Consider the following 20559-nt stretch of genomic DNA (forward strand, 5'->3'; position numbering starts at 1 on the left):
TATAACAAGAAAGCTACATCTGGCGATTAATGCAGAAATAATATGAGGTGCACTGAAAAGAATGTTCCAGGCTCTTCCCTCCTCAATGTCAGTTGCATCTGGATCCTTTACTGTGCTGCTGCGGTTACACACTTTAAGTAACAGAGATGCTTCTGTTTCACCCACAAAGGGCCTGAGCCAGGAGAAAATATACACAGGCTTCAGGAAAATGCCAGGTCTGAGATGCTGAAGGTACTGGTTGGGCTGCAGGCGGATCCATCCAAGGGAAAGGGTGTGATGCTGCATAAGGCCAAAAAGGGAAAAGGGGGGTGGGTGGAGAATGACAAAGCGGCTCGGGGAAGGGAAGAGGAGCTCATCTAGCTGAGCGCCTCACTTCACTGCAAGACACCACCATACGCTGGACCTCTCTGCCCAACTACAGGTATGGAGCCCAGGGGAGTTACTGCTCACCTGGGGATGGAGTAAGACCCTGTGTCTGGCCCTCAGAGTGGGAATACAAGTGGGCCCCCAAGGTTCCTGTGGTAAATTTGTTTACACAATTAGGAGGAGGAAGGTCTTTCTTTCCTTGGTGGAGTGAGATTATTCAGACTCCCCTCACCCCCACCCAGGCAGGGATCCTCACCCTACCATCCTCGCATAGAGTTTCCCCATCACTTCTTTTGAGGAAGGAAGCAGCTGTGTGAGGGTGAGAAGAGCTCTCTCCTTGGCTGAGCACCAGGGCAGAGATGTCATCCAGGGACAGCTCTTTGGACTGTTCAATGCCTATGACGACACTCAGCATTCACATGGCATTTTCATATTCAAAGCTCCTTGCAAACAGTAACCAGCCCGGTACCCTGGCAAGGTAGGCGAATGGTTATTCTATTTTACTGATGGGAAAATGGAGGCCAAAAGGTTAGCAATGGGCCCAAGGTCAGCGATGGAATCTGCGACAGAGCAAAGATCAGAACCCAGCAGTTCCTGTCTTCCAGCCCTGTACTCAGAGCACTGTCCCAGGACTTTCATAAAATTAATGGCAGAGAGCCAAGTTTGTGCTAGGCTGCACGTCAACACACGAAAGTTGCCATATCTATATCCCACTGACTGCGGCAAAACTCAGCACTTCAACGGAGGAGGTCCCATGTACATCCTGACTTAACTCCCCTGGTCCTTGTGTTCTCATTATGGCGGGGAGAACTTGTATTTAATATTATGAGAGCCTGCTGTAAGCTGCAGCCAGTCTGTTCAGAACCCCACCTTCCAAAATGGACGATGGCCTTTAGGCCTCTCTGTTGCCATGCCTCTACTAGAACAATAGCAACTGCTCCACACTGGCCTAGTGAGATGGGCAGTAAAAGTCTCAGACTCTGGGGAGGATCTGCCATAGCTGTCTGTCTAATATTAGTTTAGGAGCTACTACAAAAGGGTGGGAAAAATCCTCCCAAGAGGGAGCATTCTCAATGGGGGTCACAGACACTGAGATTCTGAAGGGCCAAACAATTGAGGAAGCTGCTTTCTGATGGATGAGGGCTTTGCATTTGTTCTCACTGAGGGAACCTCATGTTTTATACATGAAAATGTTATCGCCCCTGATACACATTTCTAAAAGATCTGCTCTGGCGGGTACATGCAGATTCCTTTAGGAAGGCTTTTCTAAAATTAAAATGTATTTCAATCTGCCGATTTTTAACTACTTTCTGATCACTCTCTCTAGCTGGGTATGTTTAAAGCAAAGAACTCCTCAACAGCTCCAGTCCCTGTCCCTTTCCAAATACACGTGGCAATTAAAGCAGAAGTGGTAACTACTCCACAGCATATTTCAGTTGAAATGAGAAGTCTCAAAAAAACAAAAAAAAAACCCCACAACCACATTTGATCAGGACCTGACAGAGAAGAAATAAAGACTGTCTGGGTTTAAATAATATGCTTAAAGAGAGGCTACAGAAAGCTTTTCCATCATGTATACAAATGAACTGTAGTCTCCCTGTATAGATGAAACCCATGATCCACAATAATATTCAAGCTTATTCTCTGTTTTATCAGAGCTCATCTGCTGATCACCCATGAGCTCCATGGAATAGCACTTTATATTTCAGTGTCAACACAGAAGTGCCATGGCAATGATTGAAAATATTTACATATTGCCTCACTGATTGGTTCTTTTGACCATCTGGCTAGTCTGCATTTTAAAAGAGTTTTAAAAATACAGTATATATTATTTTGAAGTGGATTCTTGCACACTGTTTAGGTCCAGATAGAACATCACACATGAATCCATCCCAGCTGCAATTCTTAATCCTAAATATTAAAGATTTAAAATTTACAAATTTCACCCCAATTTTAGCTGAAATAATAATTTATTTATGTTCCTAACTGAAAATGAGTGCTCAGCACCTACCAGAACGAACAAATGTGCCAGTCGGCAACGATGTCTCATTTTTAATGAGATAAATGGTGTCATCTTTTGGACAACTGATGAGTCAAATGGAAACACGTCATTTAGGTTTGGCACGATTTGCTAGTTTTAATTATTTTACAGCAGGGGTCAGCAACCTTTCAGAAGTGGTGTGCCGAGTCTTCATTTATCCACTCTAATTTAAGGTGTTGCGTGCCAGCAATACATTTTAACATTTTTAGAAGGTCTCTTTCTATAAGTCTATAATATATAACTAAACTATTGTTGTATGTAAAGTAAATACGCTTTTTAAAATGTTTAAGAAGCTTCATTTAAAATTAAATTAAAATGCAGAGCCCACCGGACTGGTGGCCAGGACCCAGGCAGTGTGAGTGTCACTGAAAATCAGCTCGTGTGCCGCCTTCGGCACGCGTGCCATAGGTTGCCTACCCCTGTTTTACAGATTAAGAAATATTTTATAGAAAGGTTTTCTTCAAGAGGCAATAGCTCGTAGTAGCTTAAAAACACTGGCCCCCAGTGCTGTCATTTGTATTACAATAGCATCTAGAGGCCCCGACTGAAAGGTAAGTCCCTCTGTGCTAGGCACTGTTCAAATACATACTGAGAGACAGTCCATACACACAAAAAAGACAGATAAAGGCAGCATTACCCCCATTTTACAGCTGGGGGATGGGAGAACAGAGAAATCAAAAATTATAACCTAAAAATAAAACAAACACCACTGCCCTGAACTACAATAACTTTCTATTTGCTATGATTAAGTTAAGTCGGCTTTCCAGTGTACTGTACAGTGCTTTGTATTTCCCTTCCCTCGTTGCTCCTATCTTTCCTTAGACCCCATATCGGAAACTCAGAGATGTTGAGCTTTTGCTTTTCATGCAGGATTAGTAGTGACCTCAGTTGCATTTCTCCCCTCTCCTAGATATAGTAGTGGCATATGGCCACAATTTAGGAGCCAGTCCTGCTGGCCTTCACTGGTAGAGACCCCAAGTGACTAAAGTAGGAACAGACTTAGGAAGCTGGCTTTAAATTGGATTTACCCCTGAAAACAAACAGCTTTGGTAGGATTTACTGTTTTGCTGCTGAAATCTTTGCTAGAAGAGCTTTAAATATTCACTCCAGCTATAGCTAGTCAGATTAACATATGCTAGCAGAAGGAACGTATTGCCGATTCAGCAACTGATTCTGGAGAAAAGGCATCTCACCCATTCTCCCCAAGTTAGTGATTTAACTTCACCCTGGTATTCAGTTATGTGATCTACTGTACAACTCTGATTTTCAGTAGTTTATCAAAAATAAGTAAGTGTAATGTTAACAACTGCCTTACAGATGCTACAGTAAAGGGTGTGGAATAAGAACCTGACTAGAGTACACTGAGAAAAAAAAAAATGAACGGCCCTAGTTCATGCCTCTGTCTACAAATAAAGTTTTTTAAGAGTTGAACTCATTTACAGTAGGTTTCATAACAATATAACCAAATTATGCACAAAAATTTAACAATTACAAGTTTACTGCCAGTTCTCTTTCCAGTACTTAGTAGGAATATTAAAATGCAGTTCTCCTCTGAGAAGCAGCTGTAAAACTGATATCATGGGATTCCAGGTTTATTCTCTTGGTGGTTTCAGGTCAGTTTACAACAGAAGATGCATATTCCAACTGCTGGTGCTGAATACTCAACATGAGGTCTGAAAGCCAAGGTCCGCCTCAGATAAGCAGCAGTAAAAAACTGCTAACGCAACTTAGATGAAAATGTTATTGATGATGCATCAGATAAAAGATATTCCTGCCTGCTCTTTAAGCTCTGCACTGCTACCAGGGAGTCAAAACAGGGTTTTGTCACTAAAGCTATCGGGTCTGGCTCAAAGACACACAGCATGCAAACATGGTGAGTAAGTACTAGTAGAATCATGCTCATTTTATTACAGCCATGTTTCTCACTATAAAAACCACTGACACTGGTAATTTTAACACTATTCCTGCAGGGTGTATGTTAGGAAAGGTGGCCCCATTTTGAACATCAAAAACCAAATTTGAAACTCTCTTTTCTCTGAAGAAGAGCCTGCAACACAGAACAACTGCAGTGCTTACAAGGGGCACATTCTGCTCTCAGTTACATTTCTGCAGCCCTACTGAAATCAACAGGGCTGTATGGTTGTAAGAGAGGGAGGGACTTGGCCTCACCAAGGTTTGGGAGGAGGGGAGGGAAAGCCATTATTGCCAGAGAGGTTAGCACATGTCCTGGCAGGATAGGTGCAGTAGTTTATTTAAAAAAAACTAACAGTTGGCAGTATCATCCCCTAATGCGGAGAAACCAGCATAAGGAAGCTGATTCCCCAGGAAACATTAACTGTTCACTGGGGAGAGACAGGGTTCCTCCTCCATAAACTTACAGGCATCCAGACATCCATGCCAGACACAGGCTAGTTGCAGAGCCCAGTGCTTCTACTCAGTTCCACAGCACTTCCCATGGACTCCACACTGGCAGCTGCTGGAAACTCCCCTCCAGGGCATATCACATCATGCAACATAAGAGGAAGCTGGTGATGTCAACATAATCATATGCAAGAGAATCTCCATGGGGGCGGGGGAAGAGAGAAATGCCCTCACCATCCATGGAGTCCGAGCTCTTTGCCAAGCCTACAGAAGAGCCTTCCACAGGGCCAAGGGAAAGGAGGCGCATGTAACAGAACAAGTGCATCTCTGTGGTGCGGTCCACTCTGTATGGCGATTAACTCGGAATGGGAAACAATGTACCAGAGAAAAACATTTTGAACAGCTTTGCTCACAGATCTGCAAAAATAATCAGCACTGTTAAAGATCAGCCCCTAATTCAATACAGCTTTTTCCCCTCCAAGCAGTGATGATGCATTTCCAGTGCCCTGGTTCAAATAATATCATTATATGAACCTCTGGCCAAGTAGCCTGTCAAATAGAGCTAGCAAAGCATGCAGAGTAAAAAACTCATCCTGTTACACTAAACAAACAAACTGATAAAATACACGAGGCTAGAACAGAGGCTTGCTACATAGGAGCTGCTGCTGAAAAGTTAAGGCTTCAATTAGGCTTGCCCTAATATGCATTTCTACCTGGCAGTTACTGTGTGTTAAATAAATTCTGTCCTTGAAAAGCCCATTTAGGGGAGTTTACACAAGAGATAGAGAGCTTTAAGAGTCATTCTAGGTCCACAAAACAGACAGGACACATTGTAGCCATGCTAAATGCATATTTGGGAACCAATCTTCAGACTGTTACTTTAGAGTGGAGACAATTAAAAACAAAACAAGTGTTTACCTTCTGCAATAGTTAAATTAGCTGTAGTATTTCATAGTCTAAGTAGGAGAAAAACAGCAGTAAATTCAAATACAATCTTCAAATCTTTGTAAATGTGGCATTTCACACACACACACAACCTCTCAAAAAACCCACACACCATGGTGCCTACTGTGCTTTTGTTCATATCATTTATTTAGGTGGGACTACACAATGCACAGGATAGGGGCCCAAATGAGTGATCTGCCAGCAGGGCCGGCTCCACGCATCAGCTCAGCAAGCAGGTGTTTGGGGCAGCCAAGGGAAAGGTGCGGCAAGTCGGGCTCTTTGGCGGTGGGTCCGAGTCCCTCTCGGAGAGAAAGACCTGCCACCAAATTGCCACCAAAGAAGAAAGTGGCGCAGTGGAGCTGCCGCCGATTGCAGCTTTTTTTTTTTTTTTCCTCCCCCGCTGCTTGGGGTGGCAAAAACCCTGGAGCCAGCCCTGTCTGCCAGAACTGCTCAACAGAAAAATAGTCTCAGCTTGGTTACATGGGAATATTCATGACAGTTAGTGTGGATCAAAAGATAGGACCTGGTTTAGGAGACAGGAAACCTGGGTTCTTTCCCGGGCTTTTTAGCTAACTCACTTGGACAAATGACTTTACGCTTCAGTGTAAAGATCTGTAAAATTGCCATGATGATACTTCAACCTCCTTTGCAAAGAGCTTTTGAGATAGTCAGATAAAAGGGCATATAGAAGAGGTAAGGGTTACCTAGAGGGAGATAAGCCCTCTGTTTTTCCCCACAGCATTTTAAATTCTTGTTTTCAGAGATATCCACAGTTAGACATTAAACTCACTCTCCCCTTGTTTCTCACACTTCAATTCACTTTATTTGCTACTAGAGAGGGGGCAAGTAACAAAGTCTGTGTATGTTCAGGCTAGAACAGTAGAAGCCTGATGCCAGGTTGAGAGGCCTACAGAGGGAAGTGTTTCCACTGCAGAGTCTGGCTGGCAAATACTGAAAGAAATTAGGGTCCATGTTTCCATCATGCACAGGGAACAACCGACTCAGTGAAAGGGAAAATTAAACAGCTTGGAAATGCCTCCAATTCGTTTCAATCTGAGATACAGCAAGAAGATATTGGATTTCAATTTCATCTGACACGATTAACATAAAACCATGTTCTATTTCATTTAACGGAAAAGGGAAGGGGGAAGAACATTAAAGTAAGTAAACTGCTCACATAGAGAAAAATCATTCTACATCGTTCCTTTTCCCTAAAAGGAGGCCCCTTAGATTACCTATAACTATTGAGCTTAAAAACAAAATCATAACAAATTCACACGCCATTTTGTGCCTTTCTGTGACAGAAAGCAAAAAAAGAACAATTGTAATCTATTAATTCCAAGCTCCTATCAATTTTGTTGGAAGCAGGAGTGGACCTTGAGCGTAAACTCACATACAAGGGCACAACAGTATTCTTTGCCTCTTCAGAGATAGCCACAGCCCTGCCAGCTTTCCCAAGAAGTCATAACTCCTTGACTTCGATTCAAAATGAGGGGACATAAGAGTTGCGCACTGAGCCCCAAACCAGATTTCTGATGACTAACCAATTCAAGGCACATTGTGTAAGCTGAACAGTAGTGATCTATGGCTGTACTATAAAAACCTGCAATCCCCCACATCCTTTCAAAGCACTTAATAGAATTAAATCCTTATGATACATCCAACATCCTGCAAGGACCTGACTCTTCCTATACATCTTGGGATAATGAGGCCTTTCCAGTGCCTCTCGACAGTGGTCCTCCATATGCTTGTACTGTTACACATGCCCGCTTTCTAAGCAGGGCATTGCACTGTTAGAAGAGAATGCCTTTTGAGGACATGGTTGTATGGGTTAAATCAGATAATTTGCTTGAACTAGTAGCTAAGGATTAATTATGTAAGCACCAGCAACCCAAACAAATTATAGGCATCTTTTCTATCCATCTAATTAGTTGCACTCACCATGACAAATTAAAAACTTTAAACCATTAACTCACTATTGTATCTTATAACCTCTCCTGACAGTACAAGAATCCTGGGATAGCTACAGCACACCGTTTGGGACATTAGCCAATTCTCTGCCCTTTTCCCCTGGTCACCTAGACTTATAAATTGGCTATAAAAATTCACTCCAAGCAGGAATCTGATGTACATAGTCTCAGCTAGGGAGCTAAGCTGCTAAGTCACTCTGGTGGGGGAATAGTTAGTGATGAATCATCATTGCTTATCTTATTCAAGGTCTCTCTCTAAGCTGCCTAAGTGCTGTTCCTTCCCTGTGCACATAACAGTTATAAAGTTTCCTGTTAGTACTCTCATGGCCCTCACTGAGCACAGCTGTCTAAACACCATGCAAAACCAAGTGGAATCTGTGTAACTCTTCCAAAACTATCCAGGATACCCGACTCCTTACATTTTTCTCATTGTGGGCATCTCACTGTCCACAAGGTTGAGGATTCCTGATCTTATAGCCTTGTCAGACTCATCTGACCAAAACATTTTGGCTGCTGCATCAAAGCTAGAATACAGTCCAGAAGCAGTTCGTCTGGAACCCCGGAGCTGCAACTGAGTTGGGAAGAGATGCAAAAACTGCAAAAAGAGACGCATCGTCATTAAAAGATCCTACTGCTCTTTTATAAGACCAAGGGTAACCTTGGCCTGCTGCCCATATCCTAGCTCAGACAATTACACTCTACCCACAGTCTTCTTGGCTAATATATTCTTTGTCAATTCCTTTCCTCAACTGTTTTGTTGCTGCACACTCATATACACCTGACATGCCCATCCCAGGAGGCAGCTGCAACTTAGTGGCAGGGGAAGTGATACTTATGCATCCCATTCTGAACATAAAGAGGTGTTGTGTAGCACAGTGGTTAGTCAACATTCATCAAATCCCTCAGAATCCTTAGATGAAAAGGCACCGTATACAGCAATGCCAACTACTATTGTTACACAGAATCCCTCCCTGCTCTCCTTTATGAAGATCTACAAATAACTGGATTCATTGGCAGATTACCCACTGGGCCAACGGGGCCTGTGCCCAGAAGACCTGGCCAACTGGGGGACTCCAGAAAAATGGGTGCCCCTGCACCCCAACCCACTCCGCCCACTGGGCACTCCAACCAGGGAGCTGGGTCAGGGTTTGAGGGCTTGTCCTGCTCCACCCGGTGCTCCTGCGGGGAGTGGGTCAGAGGGCGGCGGTTTGCCCTACTTCGCCCAGCATGGGGGGGCGGAGCAGGGAAAGGCCCCACACCCCGACCCACTCCCCAGCAGGAGCGCCGGGGGTGGGGAGGTACTTCAGGCAGAAGGGATGGGGCCCCAATTTGCTCTGATCTAGGGCCCCACAAAACCCTAATCCACCCCTGACTGGACTGTACGGAGAAGAGCACCAGACAATGAGGCTCAGTCCTAAAAGAGGCCTTCATTCAAAGTCAAAAATATCTTCCTGCACTGATTTCCTCCGGTATCCCCAAGTATTCTCCAGGAGTTGTTTTAACTCTAAGGTTATTGGATTCTTCCTACTTTTCGTTGCTGGAGCTTGCAAACACATTTACAAGCTCAGCTACCTTTTTCTGTGTGGCACCTTTCTTCACTATTTATCCTCTGACAAGGAGAATCCTTCCACCTTCCTCTCTGGGCAAAATCTGTCCTTGTGCAGAGGGTGACCACAAGGGCTCCAAACCACTCAACCCTGTAGCCCTTTGTCCCCTGCAGAATGGAAAGGAGATTTGACTCCTGACACCTGTAGATCTTAGGTGATCCACCAGAAGCAAGGATCACTGTTTCCCAGTTCCCTAAGTGCAACTTGCTGAAGAGCCACTATTCAGACAGTTACACTTACTAACCTCATTGCCCATATTACTGGTACTTTATAAGTAGAATTTTCAGGAGCTCTTCGTAAACTCCTGTTGACTTTCAAGGGAGCCAAGTGAGGCTGATGCTACATATTTTTAAAAATCCCACCTACATTATTAAAATTGAAGTAATTTCCCCAAAATTTATTGTTCACTATTTATGTTGTTTGTTTACAATTGGCACCACACTCAACTTAGACACTGAAACTGGACTACTCAGATACATTTTGGGTTTATAAAAAGTTTCAATTTCAGATTCTCCTGCCCTAGTACAATGTTGTACAAAGATTCCCAACATTACCTGGGAAAAGTTATAAACAAATACAGCTTTAATTTTATTCTCTCCACTCCAGCCCCCCTCAGTTTCATAACTATATTTTTATTCATATTGGGATTGCCAAACACTTGTTTTTTTACAAAACCTGAAATCTGGGCCTGAAAAACACTGTCTTTCACTAATTTTTGCTTTTTTAAAGAGAAACGCCGATTACACTCTTTACAAATCAGATTAAAAAATAATTAGAAGAAAAATTAAAAATTTTCTCTAATTTGTGAACTTAAGACAATTCAAATAAGAAAAATGCATTTTGGATAGAAAATTTAAAAGGGAAAGTGACAGGTTAAAAAATATTTCCCAGTGGATTGTACTGGTCCTAGGACACATTATTGCATTCTCACAAATTCACAGTCATGAGTCATGCTAGATTCAGAAAAAAATAAATAGCAGCTATCACTCTACACTACAAAGAGCACCATTTTACTCTGCAGCTCTTGAATCAGGCCTCACATAACAGTTTGTTAAAATACAGTGTGGCTAATTAGCTATGAGATTATGTCGGTATCACAATAAATAGGACAGTTGTGTTGTTTTTTTTACTGAAGTCTGTACATTCCAAAAAAAACCTGTTTGGGGCAGCTGAATGAGCCTTTTAAAAAATTAGCTTACCTGGAAGATGTGATGCTGCATTAGAGAAAACTCTCAGAAGCGATCCAGATTTCAAATTAAAAAGGCAAATCAATAAAATAATTAAACCTCAAAACATCCCACTTTCTCTTGCAACTTTTTAGCATTTCTCAACAGGCTAAAACACAGTCTTTCTAAATTGGCTGTTAACTAAAATTAGCAGACGCATAAAACTCCCACATACCAGATGCCAGCTCACAATAAACATTTGGGCTGTTCGAGGCACAACACTGAAGACATTCAAATATGCTGTCCGAAGCAAATCCAAAATAACAGGGATATTGTATCAGAAATTATTGTTTTGGTGAAAGATGCCCATTAAATAAACTACAATCCAAAAATCACTCTGAGGTCTTCATTCTGCTCTCACTAACCGAGGTGTAAATCAGGATTAAGTCTACTGAAGACATTATTCTTGTGAAAAGTTACTGTAAATAAGAGGAGGTTTACGATCAGAGTGCATTAAGACTGAACAATCCACCTCTACTCAGCAAAACAGTTAAAGCACGTGCTTAAGTGTCAATGGTTTCAGAGTGGTAGCCGTGTTAGTCTGTATCAGCAAAAACAACAAGGAGTACTTGTGGCACCTTAGAGACTAACAAATTTATTTGGGCATAAGCTTTCGTGGGCTAGAACTCCTCGTTGGTTTTTTTCAGTGAGACTTCAGCACATAAATGTTTTGCTGAATTGGAGCCCAATAGCTGATCCAAAGCCCACTGAAGTCAACAAAAAGGCTCTCCATTAACCTCAGCTGGCTTTGGATCAGGTCCTAACTTAAGCCACGTTTTCTCATAGATGCACCTAGACATACTTTACCACCTTTTCATGTTCCAAGTTACTTAAAATTTTTTTTTAAAGATACAAGATAGTTGTTTATTTACATAATTGTTTCTTGAATGCAGATGCAAAAAAGTTATATTAAAAAGATGAACAGCTGCTACCATATGCTGTTTAAATGTCCACAAAAAGTATCTAAGGGACCATAAAGGGAATAGTAAGGGAATTAAAAACAATTTTTATTCATGCAGATGGCCTAGCATAGGTACATTCATTAAGCTGGTATCAACCATGCTTTAATTAAAAGTTAGTTACGGAAACTTAAATATGATTAATGCAAATTAACATCCTAACAGGAGTCTGCTCTATCTATCAAAGGTAAGACACGGAACAAGCCAGATTTTTAACCCCTAAGCCTCAGTCATTTACTCATCTCTCTCTCTCTCTTTCTTTGAGATGCTATCATGATCAGAATACATGAACTGTATTGTAAAGAAGCACTGCAACACAGAGCCACAAGAGAGGACTGGTCTGTGGCCATTCTTCTGTCATGCTTAGCTATTCTTCACTTTGTATTTCATGCTAAGGATTTTCAGCCATCAAGCAACTGAGGACAAGCCCATGAACTGGTCAACCATTAAAATAAGCAGCCATACCAAGATCAACTGAACATATCAGGCATGAGGTCTGTGAAAGGACAGAACGGTGCACTCTCAAAAGCGACCGCCTACTATTCAAGAGTGGAAAAATCACTTAGAAGCTAGTTTTGTGTTTTGTAACACAATCAATCTTCTTCTATTACTCAGGCACACAAAACAGACATGGCAGAAATAAACATGATAAAAATATTCCAGAGGATCAAGGATCGGGGGCAGAAACAAGGGCTATCAAGCAATAAAGGGAGAGGGAGTTTTATGAGTCCACATTATTCAAATATGTAATCAAGTCAGTGCATACTAATTACTAAACCCCTGTGCTTACAAAGACTGCACAGTCCCACTGACTTTAATGGGACTACTCACATACTTGGAGTTGAGTACATGCACTAATTTACGTTTTATTGCACTGTACTGCAAAAGCAAGACACTTGGAATGGAATCTACAGAGCTGAAATCAGTGATGCCAAAGGAGAATGAAATAAAATCAGCCCATCTTCAGGAGGCAGCATGGGCCTCTGGAGACGGCACTGAACTAGGAGACCAGAGACTAAGGTTCTATTCCCAGTCCTGCCATGGATGTGTGGCACAGTCTTGAGCAAGTCAGCTGCGCTCTGTTTCCCTAACTATGGATAGTAATCCTTTGCCTTCTTTGTGAGCTATGGATAAACAGCACTCTATAAAGCATAATTACTGATGCTGCCAGACCATACCAGTGCAGTGCCACTGGCCCCCCCATGGGGAGGATATACACACGCAGCTCCAGAACCCAGTCCAAAAGCTCTCTAGGCTGTCAGGGAATACTGCAAATTTAGTCCTCGTAATCCTTGCAGGTGGATGGAGGAGCAGCCAGCATGTTTCTTTAGAGCCTCTTTGCAAAGAGTAGCGTGAAGGTGCTTCAACGCCCAAATAACCAGAGAATCAGATCCCTGAAAGGGGAAGTCCCTTCCACCTCTCTTCCCAGAGGGGAAAGCCAAGTCAGATTGCAGTGGGAATGGCTTGGAACAAAGCTGCTTAAATTGCAGCATGGGAGATTTAGGTTAAATATCAGGAAAAACTTCCTAACTGTCAGGGAAGTTAAGCACTGGAACAAGTATCAGAGGGTAGCCGTGTTAGTCTGGATCTGTAAAAGCAGCAAAGAATCCTGTGGCACCTTATAGACTAACAGACGTTTTGGAGCATGAGCTTTCGTGGGTGAATACCCACTTCCTCAGATCTGAGGAAGTGGGTATTCACCCACGAAAGCTCATGCTCCAAAACGTCTGTTAGTCTATAAGGTGCCACAGGATTCTTTGCTGCTTGCACTGGAACAAATTACCTATGGAGGTTATGGATTCTTTTGTCATTGGAGATTTTTAAGGTTAGACAAACACTTGTCAGGAATGTCTAGATAATAATTAGTCCTTCCTCAGTGCAGGGGACTGGACAAGACCAACTGAGGTCCCTCCCAATCCTATATTTCTATTATTCTATAAGGTGACTCTTTCATAGATTTCGTCAGCAGTTCTCAAACTCTGGGTAGGGACCCCAAAGAGGGTCACGACCTCGTTTTAATGAGGTTGCCAGGACTGGCATTAGACTTATTGGGGCCCGGAGCCGGGACTGATGCCCGACCCCCATCACCCGAGGACAAAGCCAAAGACCGAGCCCCACCACCCAGGGCCAGAGCCAAAGGGCTTCAGCCTGGAGTGGCGGGGCTCAGATTACTGGCCTCCCAACTGGGGCTGAAGCCGATGGTCTCTGGCCTCCACACCAGTGACAGCGGGGTCCGGGCAGGCTCAGGCTTCGGTTCCCCCTCCTGGGGTCATGTAGTACTTTTTGTTGTCAAAAGGGGGTTGCGGTGCAATGAAGTTTGAGAACTCCTGGATTATGTGAACCCAGTTGGTGGTCACAGCTCCATTTCAATTTGAAAAGTGCCCTTGTCCTGAAATCAGACCACTAGCTGGGGACCTTCAGCAGAGAGATGAGAATTGAAATGGGACTGAGATAGATCTGCCCTTCCATCCCTAAAAGTGATTCAGCCAAGTCAGAGTTGACAAGTGTTACAGGGCAGCTTGAGGGAAGCTTGTGCTACCACAGTCTGCGCTGTACCTGCTCTGGGGATGAGCAGAGTGAAGTCTCCAGGGATGCAAATCTGACACCTTTGGTAGAACTAAATTCACTTACCAAAAAATCCAAACCAAATCAAAAACCTAACCTTCAAGCCGTGAGTTTAACATTATGGTCCAAGGTAAATAAATCACACGCTTATAATAAATTGTAGCATTAAAATTATATGACCCTTAAAAGTCTAGCTGGGTGGTATCCCTGAAGCCCAGAATTATTTCACACACATCAAGAACATGAACTACCTAAAATGTTCCATCTGCTGGTTTGAAACAAGAGACAGATACCACCTGCTACCTCATATTTTCAAACACAAACATCTCCTCAGACATTATATTCAAATTACAGCCTAAATTAAGAGGAAAGCCACTCTGCACAAGTAGCCACCAAACAAGAGAAGTCCACATTTTACGATATTTATGGGTTATTTTAACTAAATCATGAGTTCATCTTTTCTGTAAAACCACACTGTTATTGTTGCAGCTCTTAGATTTGTTGTGACATAATTAAAATAGCCTGTCTTTCCTACCATGCCATCTCACTTACCTTGGAAACTTTTTGCTAGCAAAACACTCTGTTTGCCACAGGGCAGGTTAAAACACAGAAGAGTTCTAGCAATACTTAGTTAGAAACACCAAGTGACTTGTATTATTCTTACAGCCTGCTCTCCCTGTGCATTACCAACCCTGTGTTGCTAACTATAGCAAGGGAAGAAATGCATGTTAGTATGTATGACAAGCCTGTCAGTGCAAACAACCAAACAATGTTGTCTCTCGGATAGAAGTGTCCATGCGTCAAGTACATTTAAAAGAAAAACAACCCCCCCCCCATCTCTCTGAAAGGTTTCTTTGTAGTAATAACGTGCACGAGACTGGATCTGCGGGCACAGAAGTGACCATTAATGCATGAGTCTGTGCAGCAGCGCCAAGAGGTTGTTTCTTAGCAACCCAGGGAGTAGGGAGCTTTCCCATCCCCAGCTCGGTCGTGCTAATAAAACCGACCTGACCAGTTTGAAAAAAGAGGGGGGGGGGTTAAAATGTTTCTCCCCGCCCCCCGAAACAGCTGGTGAAAGGTGAATCTCGCTCCCTGCAGGGACCCACTCACCCCACGTAACTGAGCGGAAGGGGGGAGCCTCATCCCTCCCCACTCCCGGGTCAGACAGATGTTGCTCACTGGGAGCGATGCCCAGCCACCTGCTGCCCCCCAGCCCCTGGGGACGCGCCCGGGTCCCAGCCCAGAGCCTGTGCCGCACGCCCCCCAGAACAGCCGCGTGGCCACGGGGCCGGCCTAGGCCGCTGGAGCCGGAGGGGGCGGCCGGCCCCGGCGCCCCCCTCCCGCCGGGACGAGGGGCCCCGCGCGCAGCAGCGCCAGCCCCGGGAGGCGGCTTCTCCCCCCCACGCACCGGCTGCGGCTCCTCCGCCGGCCGCGGCCCCAGCGCTCGCTCGCTCGCTCGGCGGCTGCTGCTGCTGCTCTCCCCGGCTACCAGGAGCGGGCTGCCGACCTGCCCGCTTCCCTCTCGCATAATCCCCGGCGAGGGCGGGCAGGGCAGCGGGGCTCCTCGGTGCCGCGGGCCGGGGGGGAGCTGCCGCTGCAAGCCCCGGGCTCCCGGGCGGCTGCCTGGCAGGGCTCTTGCAGCGGCTGGGGGGGGGGCGCCCCGGCTCGCCCTCGGCAGCGACACGGAGCCGGCTGGCAGCCTCCTCTCCCGGCGCGAGCCTTGCCCACTGCTGCAGCGCGCGGCCACTTCCTCCCCCGGCTCGCAGGAATTCCCTCACTCTCGGCCCCGGGAGCACCAGGGGAGCAGCCGGGCGGGGTGCGCCCCCCTCAGGCCGCGGCGGGGTAGGACAGCGCCTGCCGGGCACGGGCCACCTGGGAGGGAGCTGCACGCCCGGGCTGTGGGAGCGAGAAAACCCCCGCACCCGCTCCCTGGTGCTTTGCAGAGGGGGGGGCGAGAGGCAGGGAAACCTCCCCCTTCCAAACTAGCTGTTCCCTGGGACTAAACTCAAGAACTTTCCAGGCCCCACCCCCAGGGGCTGAAGGCAGGGGCAACGGTCTAGGGTTAGCCTAAGGACTAATAATACACTTACAGGGCCCTCTTCAGGGCTAGATCGCTACCTGTGTTACAAAGCGAGGGAAATCAGCATCTTTATCCCCATTCCTCAGATGCAAAACTGAGGTATCAAGGCAGCAACTGACTTCAGCAGGGAGGCACAGTGAGTTAATGGCAGAGTTTGGAATGGATCCCACCTCTCAGCTCTGTACCTGGAAGTTTGTCTTGCACAGTGTACACCGACTAGCCCTGTTTCTCATGGCACAGCTGTACAGAGAGCACCTCATGCTGGTAATGCCAGGGCATTCAGGGATTTAGGAAACACCTTTACCCTAGTGCTAGTGCTATGGTCATTGCTGGGATCAAGGGGTTTAGGGACATAGCCCAAGGCAAGGCGGAGTGCATTGAGGGCTAGATGTAGGGGACTTCCCATCACACTGAAAAGAAACCAGGTCATCTGTATTCAAGTGAAAGACTTCAGCTCATGCATTGCAACCCCCATCTAGCACAACAAATATTCGTAAAACTTCTCAGCTGACTGCTGGGTGTGGGTGCAAGGTACCAGTCATCTTTACAAGCTCAAAATATGAAGATAGGGCTTCACTAAACCATGTGATGTCTGTCCCAAAATGTTCATTCACATCCAAGGCCAGGAAAGATCCCCCCTTAGCCCTTGATGAATATAATGCAAAATGTTAATTACTTAGGTCTGTATTTAGGAGACCTGTATGTGGCTTTTCTATAATTTCACAAATCGATGGTTTAAGGCTGATTTGAGGATGCTTGTCTATATCATCTGCATGTTAATTTCCATCCCATGATAAGGGGGCTTAAAACTAACTTGAAATAATTACAAGCAACTGATAAGCTGCATCCTATAAGCTCTCCTTTACTGATTTTTTTTTTGAACATTACCTTTTCATCAAATGCCACTGTTGGAACTTAAGGGCCAGAATTAGGATGCCTAACATTTTCATTTAATTTGACCTTTCACCAGACTCGCTCTCCTTTAAATTCTCAGCACCCCAGCCCTGTTACACTTTAAACACCTGCACATCTACCAATGTGATGCTATCATGTGCCAGCAATGCCAAACCGGACAGTCTCTACGCAAAAATATAAATGGACACAAATCTGACATCAGGAATCATAACATTCAAAAACCAGTGGGAGAACACTTCAACCTCTCTAACCACTCAGTGACAGACTTGAAGGTGGCAATTTTGCAACAAAAAAACTTCGAAAACAGATTCCAAAGAGAGACTGCTGAACTCCAATTAATATGCAAATTAGATACAATTAACTCAGGCCTAAACAGAGACTGGGAATGGTTGGGTCATTACACTAATTGAATCTACTTCCCTATGTTAAGTTCTCCTCACACCTTCTATGGGTCATCTCAATTATCACTTCAAAAGTTTTTTTTTTTCCTGCTGCTGATAGCTCATCTCAATTGATTAGACTCTTCCGGTTGGTATCAATACTTCCACCTTTTCATGTTCTCTGTATGTATAAATATCTCCTGTCTGTGTGTTCCATTCTATGCATCTGAAGAAGTGAGCTGTAGCTCACGAAAGCTCATGCTGAAATAAATTTGTTAATCTCTAAACTGCCACAGGTACTCCTGTTCTAATTTCAACACAGAGATTGATTCTGAGATACATAACAAGATTACCGGCACTGACTACCCTTACATCTTTGCTCACTAACAAGATTGGACAAACGCAAGAAAAATACAGTGATCTGTACTGGTTTGAAGCCTGAGAAGTAACCAAATTCCTTACGTATTTTAAAAATAATATTAGTTATTGTAATTGATTATTTAAAATATGTCATGTGAGTACTTCTATCACACTATACAATATTGTCAACCAACTTGCAGAGCTCTGAGACATACAATGAATTACATATAAAGTCATTAGCCTTATCCACATAATTGTATTTTCAATACACTGAACTTTCTTCATTACAGCATGTTCAGGATCTTTGGTCCCACCGTCAAAGCCTTACATACATCTCACCACTGCCCTCTTATCCTCCAATCTTCATTCCCTATTAACATTCCTATCCTCTCTCCTTACTGCTCCTTTCAGCTTTTCCACTAAATTCCCAAAATTTGCCTCCTACCCAGTGCCGGTGCAGGGATGCTTCATGCCCTAGGTGAATCTTCCACCTTGCGCCCTCCCTCCCATGGTAGCTCCCCCCCTCCGCCCTGAGGCACCCCTCCTTGTGGCACCTCCCACCCCAGATCATCCCTGCTTTGTGCACGAGCACCCTGAGCACGCCGTGGCTGCTTCACTTCTCCTGCCTCCCAGGCTTGCGGCGCCCAAGCTGATTGGCGCCGCAAGCCTGGGAGGCAGGAGAAGTGAAGCAGCCACGGCGTGCTCGGGGAGGGGGCGAGGGTGAGCTGGGGCAGGGAGTTTCCCTGTGTGCCGCCCCCCTGACCTCCCCTGCCCCAGCTCCCTCTGTCTCAATGCCGGCGGCGACTGGGGCGGCCGAAGATCCGGCCAGTGCAGTCGCTGCCAAAGAAAATGGCGCCCTCCAAATCCCAGTGCCCTAGGTGACCGCCTAGGTCGCCTAAATGGCTGCACTGGCCCTGCTCCTACCCACATGTAATATCTCCCAATTCTTGTCCAGTGCCCTTCATCTCCTCCTTAAAACGCATTCCTCCAAACCTTGCCTCCAGTGAGCTCATCTGCTGCTGTCTTATGCCCGAACTCTTGTTGTGTTTTGTTTCCTGTTAGGATTATAAATACTTTAAAGCAGGGACCTTGTCTTTATTTGCTTTGCAAAGTGCCTGTCCACAGTTACACTATACACTGCAATACAAATAACTGAAATCAGCTAAGTGCAACATACTTGAAGTACTACTACAGGTAACAAAACTCCTCATCTGAGGGTCAGGAAATGAGATGTATAAAACCGTTGTCTAACTCTGGACCTGTTGCTTTTGTTTTAAAATTTTCCACTGTTTATTTTTCAGCACATCTCAGTGCTTTAGTTCAGAGAATAATCTTCCTTAACTATACTTATCAGAGCAGGGATGTTGGTCAGTCAGTTGGTCTGGAGATAACTTAACTGATCTGCCTCACTCTTCATTTTACCATAATGCTGTAAAGATCCAGCACTGGAAGAGATTTACACTGGAGAGCTGTCTACAAGAAAACTAACAGAAAAAAGAATGACAGAAACAAAAGTGGCAATTCTAGTTAATTTCCTATCCCTCCGATGCATAGAAGTGCCATACGAATGGGAGGAATTGCAAAGGGAAAAGAGCATACTTGAAAAGAGCATAAATATGTTTGAGCCTGTTCAAAATATAATTTGGCCCTCAGCACAGAATGAGATTTAAATCTGTGTTAAAGGAAAGCCATTTTAAAATTGTACATTTAAAAATCTAATTTAAAGGAACACCATTCAGAAATGTCAGCTGCAATAACAGATATAGTCAGTGGCTGCTTTTGAAACTTTGGGTGCGGCTTTTTCTTGGTTCCCAGCTTAAGACATCGTTGGCCTGATTTTCAGAAGTGCTCAACATCTAGATTTCCCACTGACTTAATTTGGAGATGCAGGTTCTCTGCACTTCTTAAGACACCTCACACCTGATTTTCAGTAGGGCACCCAAAATCAGTGATACTATTTCAAAATGTTGGACCAACACCTAGTTTTTCTCAGCAGTATGAGAACACAAAGAGAAACAACTCAGGCTTTCTGAGCTAATGGGAGGTTACTTTCAGACAGAAATTATACAAACTCACTTGAAAGATTCTTCTTTCCTGATGTCAACAAATGACTAATAAAAAATGAACAGCAGCAAAGAGGGTAGGATGGAGGTAAATTTAGGTCTAAAATGAAGGGTAGTGGAGCGATAATGGAATAGCTGAAATTGGAAACCAGTAGGTATATCAATTATCCAAGGAAAATTGGTACTTCCGATAACTGAGGGAAGAGAACAGATTTGTAAACAAGAAAAAGCACTTAAGACAATGTGAAGACTGAAGCCCTGTTTTAATTCCCAAGCGTAAACTTATCCAGTAATGGACTGCTTGTGAGAAACCCTTCAGGCTGAATTATACACTTGAAGGCATTAGAGCAAGTACACTATGATAATTCAAAATCGTGGCAACACCATTCCTTGTGAGTGCCATTGCAGCTGTTTGGAGGCTGAGATTCTTATTCTCTTTAGGTATTTTGAATCCAATATACAAATCAGAATATAAAATGCCCAGAAGACTAGTCTCAGTCTATGTTAAATCAGAGGGAGAATATTTCACCACCAGAGCTCCCCCTCACTGACATATTCAATCCCCCTTCTAATCTTCCATCGGCAAAGAGAGAGAGAGAGAGAGAGAGAGAGAGAGAGAGCACGCGCACGCGCACGTGCAGGGCCAAATAGGGAAGGTTCTTTACTGAATGCTTTAAAACCCAGTTCTCTAACGTTAGAATCAAACTTGCACACGCTGCCT

General features: G+C 44.4%; 1 protein-coding gene across 10 annotated transcripts in view; it reads right to left on the bottom strand.

Annotated features, from left to right (window-relative positions):
- Nucleotides 1–15532, bottom strand: part of PITPNM2 (phosphatidylinositol transfer protein membrane associated 2) — a 191432-nt gene extending 175900 nt beyond the window's left edge. For 9 of the 10 annotated variants that reach the window (XM_030582797.1, XM_030582795.1, XM_030582793.1 and 6 more), the window contains exon 1: nt 15449–15532. The gene's annotated coding sequence lies outside the window, so the exon portion shown is untranslated. Of the gene's footprint in view, nt 1–4785; nt 4847–15448 lie in introns of those variants that run through there. The other variant, XM_030582784.1, reaches the window with a different exon arrangement.
- Between the last annotated feature and the right edge of the window lie 5027 nt (nt 15533–20559).

This window comes from Gopherus evgoodei, chromosome 13, assembly GCF_007399415.2.
Source record: "Gopherus evgoodei ecotype Sinaloan lineage chromosome 13, rGopEvg1_v1.p, whole genome shotgun sequence".
Classification (NCBI taxonomy): domain Eukaryota; kingdom Metazoa; phylum Chordata; order Testudines; family Testudinidae; genus Gopherus; species Gopherus evgoodei.